This window comes from Callorhinus ursinus, unplaced genomic scaffold (genome assembly GCF_003265705.2).
Source record: "Callorhinus ursinus isolate GAN/ISIS: 27379988/994484 unplaced genomic scaffold, GSC_fseal_2.0 scaffold143, whole genome shotgun sequence".
NCBI lineage: Eukaryota > Metazoa > Chordata > Mammalia > Carnivora > Otariidae > Callorhinus > Callorhinus ursinus.
In genome coordinates this window covers 402711-412795 of record NW_027397205.1, presented here as the reverse complement: position 1 = coordinate 412795, position 10085 = coordinate 402711, and the positions used below count along the sequence as shown (strand labels likewise).

Genomic DNA, 10085 nt, shown 5'->3' with positions numbered 1-10085 from the left:
TCATTTCATCCTCAGCAGAGCCTATGAGAGAGAGCTATTGTTGCCTGATTTTAAACTTTGGGAAACTGAGGCATAGCGAGGGCAGGCTAGCAAGTCACAAGACAGAGATTTGAACAGATTCTGTGTGGTTGCAGAGCCCCGCATCTCTCCAGTGTACACTACTGCTTCTCATCTGATAAGACCCTCAACCTCACTGTTTATTAAGGCACAGCAAAAACAAAACAAAACAAACAAACAAACAAAACTGAAGTACAACTTTTTTCCCCCGTTTTAATAAGCAGGAATTGAAAATATTGATAACAATCACTGTGGTTTGAAATTTGAAGGGAGGGCGCCTGGGTGGCTCAGTTGGTTAAGCGCCTGCCTTCGGCTCAGGTCATGATCCCAGAGTCCTGGGATCAAGTCCCGCATCGGGCTCCCACCTCGGCGGGGAGCCTGCTTCTCCCTCTGACCCTCTCCCCTCTCATGCTGTTTCTCTCTCTCTCAAATAAATAAATAAATAAAATCTTAAAAAAGAAAAGAAATTTGAAGGGAAATTATCTTGTTATATTGAGAACGAGGTTTCCTTGACATCCTGTCTTCCTTACTGTCCCTTAAGGACATTCCCATGCTAAAGGTTTGACTTTTTTTTTTTTTTTTTGAGTAAAGCGATAGATGTTTATTAAGCAAGGATACAGAAAAAGCTCTCAGGAGTGAGAGGGGTCCAGGCAGTGTTGCCAATGAGGGCCTTTGGGGTTGGTCTTTTATAGAAAGCTAACCAGGGAACTTAAATCCTTTTAACATCTCTATTGATAACACCTTCAATGGTTTACTTCCTTCTTAGGGTCTGCTTAATTCTTTGTTGGTCACAGGTGATTATCATAAAGACACCCACCTCACAGGACCCACCTCACATGCCTAGGGCAGCGTGGTCCTTCTGAAGGTTTTCCTGTGGGTGGGCTAAGAATGCACTTGCTTCCTTGTCGCTTTATTATTTTTTTTTAAATATGTAGTTGCAAGAGCAATTGGCATTTATTTTAGGTAAAATAGATAATATAGAAGAGAGGGGGGGAAAAACATTACCCCAAAACGTACAACCCAAAGACAGCCCCTGAATGTTTTAATCTGCATTATATTCTTCAAGAATGCATTACCTTCTTTCTTACGCAGGTATTTATATGTTTATGCACATATGCGTGTATTTGCATATTTATATACAAAAGGCAAGATCTCATGTTAGTTGTTTTAACCTGCATTTCACTGTAGTGGATTGATTTATGTCCCAAACAAGATATGTCCAAACCCCAACCCCTGAACTTATGGTGAGACCTTATTTGGAAACAGTGTCTGTGCACATATAGTTAAAGATCTTGAGATGAAATCATCTTGGATTTAGAGTGGGCCCTAAATCCAGTGACTGCTGTGCTTAGAAACAAGAGAGAGATTTCACACACAGGGAAGAGGCCGTGTGAAGATAAGGCAGAGGTTGGAGTTACGCTGCCACAGACCAGGAAACCTAGGAGCCACCAGACACTGGAAGAGTCAAGAATGAATTTTGCCCTAGAGCCTTCAGAGGGAGCATGGCCCTGCCTGACACTTTGACTGGGGGCTTCTGGTCTTCAGAACTATGAGAGAATACATTTTTGATATCTCAAACCACAGAATTTGTGAAGATTTGTTATGGGGTCCTAGGCAACTAACTACACCATACCCCATATGTCATTGTGAATAATCCTCAGACAATATCCTATTGTTCCTTCCTGCCTATGGATACAGTAATGTCAATAAAGATACATGAAATGAAACAAATACAGCTAAAATTTCTTATTACCAAGATTTCTTTAATGTATGGTCCAATTCAGTGCTCACAGCACCATTATGAGGAGGTCAGTAAAATTAATATTCAGTATGTTAATATATTTATACAATAATCTGGACCTAGGGAGAATGAGGTGGCTTGTGGCCTTGGTGAGAGCACGTCATTGCAAACATGAAGACGGAAGCAGTCAGACAAGGATTCAGTGGGAAGTAAAGAATATTACCAGGGAATGTAAAAATCTCTTTCTGGAACTTCGATTTTGAAGGGGAAGAGAGAGAGAGAGAGAGACAGAGACAGAGACAGAGAGACAGAGAGATGGAGAGACAGAGTGAGAGGCTTATGCCTGCATGGGAATTAGGGGTCAGAGGAGGGATTATTTTTTAATCTTCAATGCCCTGAACTTTGAGCAAGTTTAAAAGTTAATGTGAAGGAGTTACTCTGTCTCAAATTTAACCCTTGAATTTTCCAGATTTACCCTGTTTCCTTCTTACCCTCCTATTTACACTACAGAATTAGTGAAACACTTTCGATGGACAGTGTGGGTTTTAAGTCAAAATATGTATGTAGTTATTAGTGAAAGAACGGACAACTGTATGTTGAAGAAATGCGAGTAAATCTTGGTTTTCTCCCTCTCAGGGAGACAGCAGTTGACTGAAATTCTGGTGTGACGTGGTTGGATAATGCATGATCTGAAGACTCCTGAAATGGTGACTCCAGGACTAGTCCAGAATACTCCTGTAAAATGTATTAACCTATGGAGCAGTCCAGGAGCAGCAGTTAGGCAAACACCACACCTTGCTGCCCTAATGTGCTCTATCATTGAGGTCACCAGGTGAGTTAAAAACAGGCCTGTCTTACTGCATCATTAATTGTGATAGGCAAGATATGGAAGCAACCCAAGTGTCCATCGATAGATAAATGGATAGAGAAGATGTGACATATGTGCGTGTTACATGTATTGTGTACACACACACACACACACACACACACACACACACACACACACTGGAATATTACTCAGCCATAAAAAGAGAATGAAATCTTGCCATTCACAATAACATGGATGGACTTAGAGGGCATTATGCTAAGTGAAACAAGTCAGACAAATAGATGCCATGCGATTCCACTTATATTTGGAATCTAATAAATGAAAACAAATGAACAAACAAAGCAAAACAGAAACAGACTCATAAATACAGAGAACAAACAGGTGGTTGCCAGAGGGGAGGGGTGGGAGGATGGGCAAAACACATGAAGAGGATTAAGAGATACAAATTTGCAGTTGTAAAATAAATAAGTCATGGGGATGAAAAGTGTGGCATAGGGAATATAGTCAATAATATTGTAATAACTTTGTATGGTGACAGATGGTGACTACACTTACAGTACTGAGCATTTTGTAATGTATGTAATTGTTGAATCACTACGGTGTACACCTAAAACTACTATAATATTGTGCGTCATTTGCACTTCAATAAAAAACAAACAAAGGAACAAACAAACAATTAACGAATAAGCCGTCCCGTCTTCCCTGCATGGGGAACTGGTTTAGGGTCTGCTGAGAAGTCTGATGTTGAGCATTGCTTATAAGCTTCTGATTCACCCAAGAAACTAGGGATTTTTCTGCCTTTAAAACTTTAAACTCAAGGCATATCTGAGAAATATTTGCTTCCTTCGTAAAGATATCTATATTTTCATTAGGAGAAACAATGAGAAATACCTTTTCACCATGCCTGCCTTAGCCCTGAAGCTCAGCCAGCCCCTACTGCTACGTCTCAACTTCTAAAGGGCTCTTGAAGTCCCACTACATGCCATATCCTCTGAGCAGGTTCTCTCATTTATCCCTTGGGACAGCTGTGTGAAAAAGGTCTCCTGAGTCCCACTTCACAGATGACAAAAGCTCAGGTTCACAGAACCTACATCTCCTCTCCAGATAAATGGCAGGATGGGAATGAGGTTCCATCCTTCGCCCTCTCTAGAGGACACAGAGCAGGACTGCTTTTAGAAGATGGGTTTCTAAGGCTTGAGAGTTGAGCATTTTACACTCCATTGATAGTGTGGCACCATGGGTATTCACCCAAATGTCCCTTTTGACAATGAAGACAATAGTGCACATATATGCACATACATTCTTCACTTTATAAACACCCATTATATTCAATTTTATAGGAGAACAAAGTAGACTTCAAAATTGTATTGACTGTGGTGTGTGTGTGTGTGTGTGTGTGTGTGTGTGTGTGTGTGTGTGTTTCTATGCCTCCTCTGGCTCAATCACCCCACCTCACAAGTGTAGTTCTATATTCAGCTCACACAGGGGATGGATTCTGATCTCAGATTTAGATATCCCAGAAAATAATGCACACTAAGGAATTACTGCCACGAAGTGAAAAATTCCCGAGAAGTCTGGCTGAAACCACTCAAAGAAGATCACAAATTTCATCTTTCCCTCCTCCTTGCTGAGACCCCTGGTCCATGCCTCGGAGCTGCAATCCCAGCTCTGGCCATCTCAGATGAACCCAGTACAGTTTGCAAAGAATAAGTCTTGGAATCGTTTGTTTACTGAGATACAGATTCTGTTGGGAAATTTCATATGTGCATTAAAGCAGGTCCATCTGCTCTTGGCCCCAAATCTATATTGCATTTATCGATGTATTTCTTCCCTCCTCAGTGCAGGTTGACGTGTCCACACTGTGGGGAGTCCCTCCCAGAGATCAGGGCTTTCACCCTCCACCACCCCACCCCTGTACAGGCTGCCCAGACACCACTCCAGCTCCCCCTTCTCTCCCAGACACGTCCCACCTGTCCTGCCCTGCCCTGCCCTCAGCCCACTTGCTGCCTACTGCCATGGTGCACTACTGTCACCTGTGTCTCATCTTATGCATGTCATGGGGTATAGGTGTTTTGTTCTTTAGGTTAGTTTAGTTTAGTTTAGCTTAGCTTAGTTTTGTTTGTTTTTTGTTTTACAGTCTTCTTTCACACCCATCAGTTCTATCAGACAGAATTTAAAATATTCTATTCATTGGTTCACAGGCTGGGTCTTAAGGGAAGACGTTGTATTTTCTTGCTCCTTGAATAAACAAACCTCTTTGCGGAGAAATTGACGGTGGAAGTTCGTTGATGCCACCCCGTGACTACAGCCTGAACTGCAGCTTGAACATCGCTGAGCAGGAAGGTGGGAGGGAGGGGCTGTGGTGAAAACCCATCAGACAGCTTTCAAGACATCTCGGTAGGAAGGGGGAAGAATCAGAGAAGGAGACAAACCTTGAGAGACTCTGGACTCCGGGAAACAAACTGAGGGCTACAGAGGGGAGGGCGGAGGGAGGTGGGGTAACCGGATGATGGGTATTAAGGAGGGCAAGGGCAAGTGTTGTGATGAGCACTGGGTGTTATACACACCTAATGACTCGTTGAACACTACATCAAAAACTAATGATGTCCTATATGCTGGCTAATTGAACCTAATAAAAATAAATAAAAAATAAAAGAAAGGGGGCATTTCCAAGGGTGCCTGTCTGAAGTATCCCGACAGAAAGTGCAGCCTCTTACTATGATGAATAAAAAGCTCTAGATGACTGGAACAACAAGATCGTTTTCATTTTTATGCTTTGAGACCTCTGGATAAAGAGGTATATGCCTATATAAGCAAAAAAAAAATGGATCTGTGTCCTTTATGATGCTTGTAACCTGCTTTTGCACATATTGTTACCATCTTTCTATGTAAACGCATTTCTATGATAACATTTTCAATTACTTTACAACAAAAATTCACTTTGTTTTATAAAGACCAATTGTGGCATCACATGAATGGCCCAACATTTATTTCTCCAGTACTAGCGATGTAAATATAGTTCCTTTACCAAGTTTTCTATTACATACAACAGTATACTAATGTTCTCTTTTCGTAATTTTAAATCCAGTACAGTTAACATGTAGTGTTCTATTAGTTTCAGGTGTACAATACAGTGATTCAACAATTCTATACATTACTCAGTGCTCATCATAAGTGTTTGTTTTCCATAGGTAAGAGTCTGTTTCCTGGTTTGTCTCTCCTCTCTCTCTCTCTTTCCCTTTGCTCATTTGTTTTGTTTCTTAAATTCCACATAGGAGTGAAATTATATGGCATTTGTCTTTTCCTGACTGACATATTTTGCTTGGCATTATACTCTCTAGATCCATCCATGTCGCTGCAAATGGCAAGATTTCATTCATTTTTATGCCTGAGTAATATTCCATTCTGTGTGTGTGTGTGTGTGTGTGTGTGTGTGTGTGTGTGTGTGTAACTTTTTTTTTATCCATTCATCTATCGATGGACACTTGGGCTGCTGCCAAAATTTGGCTATTGTAAATAATGCTTCAATAAGCATAAGGGTTCATGTATCTTTTTAAATTAGTGTTTTTGTATTCTTTGAGTAAATACCCAGCAGTGGAATTACTCGGTCATATGGTAGTTCTATTTTTATTTATTTATTTATTTTGACAAACCTCCGTACTGTCTTCCATACTGGCTGCACACAGTTTGCATTCCCACCAGCAGTGCAGAAGGGTTCCTTTTTCTCCACATCCTTGCCAACGCTTGTCGTTTCTTGTGTTTTTTATTTTAGCCATTCTGACAGATGTGAGGTGATATCTCACTGTGGTTTTGATTTACATTTCCCTGATGGTGAGCGATGTTGAGCATCTTTTCATGTGTCTGTTGGCCATCTGGATGTCTTCTTTGGAGAAATGTCTATTCATGTTCTGCCCATTTTTAATTGGATTATTTGTGTTTGGGTGTTGAGTTGTATAAGTTCTTTATATATTTTGGATACTAAGTATTTATCAGATATATCATTTGGAAATACCTTCTCCCATTCAGTAAGTTGTCTTTTAGTTTTATTGACTGTTTCCTTTGCTGTGTAGAAACTTTTTATTTTGATGTAATCCCAATAGTTTGTTTTTGCTTTTGTTTCCCTTGCCTCAGGAGACATATCTAGGGGAAAAAAGAAAAGAAGAAAGCTGTTACAGCTGGTGTCAGAGAAATTACGGCCTGTGCTCTCTTCTAAGGTTTTTATAGTTTCAGGTCTCATATTTAGGTCGGTAATCCATTTTGAGTTTGTCACTGTGTAGGATGTAAGATTGTGGTCTGGTTTTGTTCTTTTGCGTGTAGCTGTTCAGTTTTCCCAACACCATTTGTTGGGAACCAAAATTTTTTCCCACTGGATATTCTTGCCTCCTTTGTCAAAGATCAATTGGCCATATACTCGTGGGATTATTTCTGGGCTCTCTATTCTGTGCCATTGCTCTATGTGTCTATTTTTGTGCCAGTACCATACTGTTTTGACTACTACAGCTTTGTAATGTAAGTTGAAGTCTGGAATTATGATACCTCCAGCTTTGTTTTCCTTTTCAAGATTGCTTCAGCTAGGGGCGCCTGGGTGGCTCAGTCGTTAAGCGTCTGCCTTCGGCTCAGGTCATGATCCCAGAGTCCTGGGATCGAGCCCCGTATTGGGCTCCCTGCTCCGTGGGAAGCCTGCTTCTCCCTCTCCTACTCCCCCTGCTTGTGTTCCCGCTCTCGCTGTGCCTCTCTCTGTCAAATAATTAAATAAAATATTTTTTAAAAAAGATTGCTTCAGCCTTTCAAAGTCTTTTGTGGTTCCACACAAATTCTAAGATTGTTTGTTCGAGTTCTGTGAAAACTGCTGTTGGTATTTTGACAGCCATTGCATCAAATCTGTAGATTGCTTTGGATAGTATGGACATTGTAACAGTATTTGTTCTTCCTATCCACGAGCATGGAATGTCTTTCCATTTGTTTGTGTTGTCTTCAATTTCTTTCATCAGTGTTTTATAGTTTTCAGAGCACAGGTCTTTCATCTCCTTGGTTAAGTTTATTCTCAGGCATTTTACTATTTTTTGGTGCAATTGTAAGTGGGATTCTTTTCTTAATTTCTCTTTCGGTTGCTACATTATTGGTGTATAGAAATGCAACAGATTTCCGTGCATTGATTTTGTACCCTGAGAACTTACTGAACTCATTTACCATTTCTAGTAGCTTTTTGGAAGAGTCTTTTGGGTTTTCTATATACAGTATCACGTTATCTGCAAATAGTGAACACTTTACTTCTTCCTTACCAATTCGGATGTCTTGTATCCCTTTTCTTGTCTGATGGCTGCAGCTAGGACTTCCACTACTGTGTTGAATAAAAGTGGTGAGAGTGGACATCCTTGCCTTGTTTCTGACCCCAGGGGGAAAGCTCTCAGTTTTTCCACATTGAGTATGATGTTCTTTGTGGGTTTTTCATATATGGCTCTTATTATGTTGAGGTATTTTCCCTCTAAATCAACTTTGTTGCACGTTTTAATTGTGAATGGATCTTGTACTTTGTCAAGTGCTTTCTCTGCATCCAATGAAATGATCACATGGTTCTCTTCCTTTTTTTCACTGAAAAGTTGCTTATTAAGGTGTTAATGGTTTATACGGTTAGTTCAGTATTTATGTAATTTGAAATTCTGAATTTCCTGTGAATGATCTATGTATCTACAATACAGACATGAATGTAAACTACTGTATCTCCTGATGTTTAGCATAACTAGATTTCTCTAAATTCCGATTATCAGACGAATAAACATTATACTTTCAAAGTTACACCTTTAGGAGTCCACAAATTCCTATATGTCCAAGTTTTTTTTTTTTTATATGATAAACTTTTTTTGAGAAGGAGGGAGGGAGGAGGTATGGAGGGAGAGGGAGAGAGAGAATCTCAAGCAGACTCCACGCTGAGCACAGAGCCCATGGTGAGGCTCGATCTCACGACCCTGAGATCATGACCTGAGCCAAAATCAAGAGTCAGACGCTTCAGCGACTGAGCCACCCAGGTGCTCCAATAAACCTTCCTAGAGGAGGAAGCCAAAACCCGCGAATCAAAAGTATCAATCTGCCTTTCACAATGTATATCAAATCATCACAATGTGCACTTTAAATATCTTACAGTACTGTCAATTATGCTTCAGTAAAGCTGGGGGAAAAAATGAAATCCCACACAAAAGACTTAACCTGAACCAATGTGTTGAGAAATAGAGCAATGGAGGATCTTTTATTCATCACATGAGCAAAAATACAGAATACATTTATTAATTAATTTTCCCCTAAAGAGAATACAAATATACTTTGTATTTAGAGAAATAAAAGATTAGTTGTTGGGAGTTGCTTTTGGAGAATGATCAATCAGCACCTTCTCAAGGATCGGGTACTGATGCCAGGGACCATCGCCTCTCTCACACATTAACTAAACTTTGTACTTCCGGTTCCTTTAACCATAAATCAGCCTTTTCAGCTTCAGTTTGAAGGCTAGTCATTGTTGTTTCATAATTCTTTTCACGGCCTTCAGAGAAACTTTGGGCAATCCATCCTGATACAGGATGCTTGAAATATTCCCAGTGTTCTGGGATATAGCCTCCTGGAATTTCTGCTAACTCAGCTTCACCAGTGAATATATTCACCAGAGTTATGCCAACTGCTACTGGAATCCCAGTCAACAAAATGTGGAACTTCCTTAAGCTGAAAAAAATGCCTGTCATAGAAACCAGAAGGTCTGATGGTAAACAGTCTTTACCCATGGTCTCCACTGTGTCACACAGGAACTGCAGTCTTTGGAAAGCCACGGGTGAGGAAGCCCCCAAATCCAAGCCGAGTGCCAAGCCAGTGGCCAGAGAGAGCAGCCACTGCAGTGACCGAAGCCTGCTGCAATAACCTCATGGCCATCATGGCGACTATGAGCAAATCTGATCACGTGGTTCTTATCCCTTCTCTTGTTAATGTGGTGTATCACATTGATTGATTTGCAAATATTGAACCACTCTTGCATCCCAGGAATAAATCCCGCTTGATTGTGGTGAGTGAACTTTTTTTTACATGTATGTGTCAGATTCGGTTTGATAATATTTTGCTGAGGATTTTTGCACCTAGGTTCATCAGAGATATTGGCCTGTGGTTCTCTTTTTTGATAATGTCTTTATCTGGTTTTGGTATCAGGGTAATGCTGGCCTCCTAGAATGAATTTGGAAGTCTTCCCTCCTCTTCTATTTTTTGGAATAGTTTGAGAAGATTAGGTATTAACTCTTCTTTAAATGTTTGGTAGAATTCACTTGTGAAGCCATCTGGTCCTGGACTTTTGTTTGTTTGGAGTTTTTTGATTACTGATTCCATTTCATTGCTGATAATCTGTCTAATCGGTCTGTTCACATTTACTATTTCTTCCTGATTCAGTTTTGGGAGGTTATATGTTTCTAGGTGTTTATCCATGTCTTC

At 40.3% G+C, this 10085-nt stretch overlaps 1 pseudogene; it reads right to left on the bottom strand.

Annotated features, from left to right (window-relative positions):
- Positions 1 to 8967: 8967 nt before the first annotated feature.
- Positions 8968 to 9542, bottom strand: LOC112813803 (NADH dehydrogenase [ubiquinone] 1 beta subcomplex subunit 5, mitochondrial-like; annotated as a pseudogene).
- Positions 9543 to 10085: the final 543 nt, after the last annotated feature.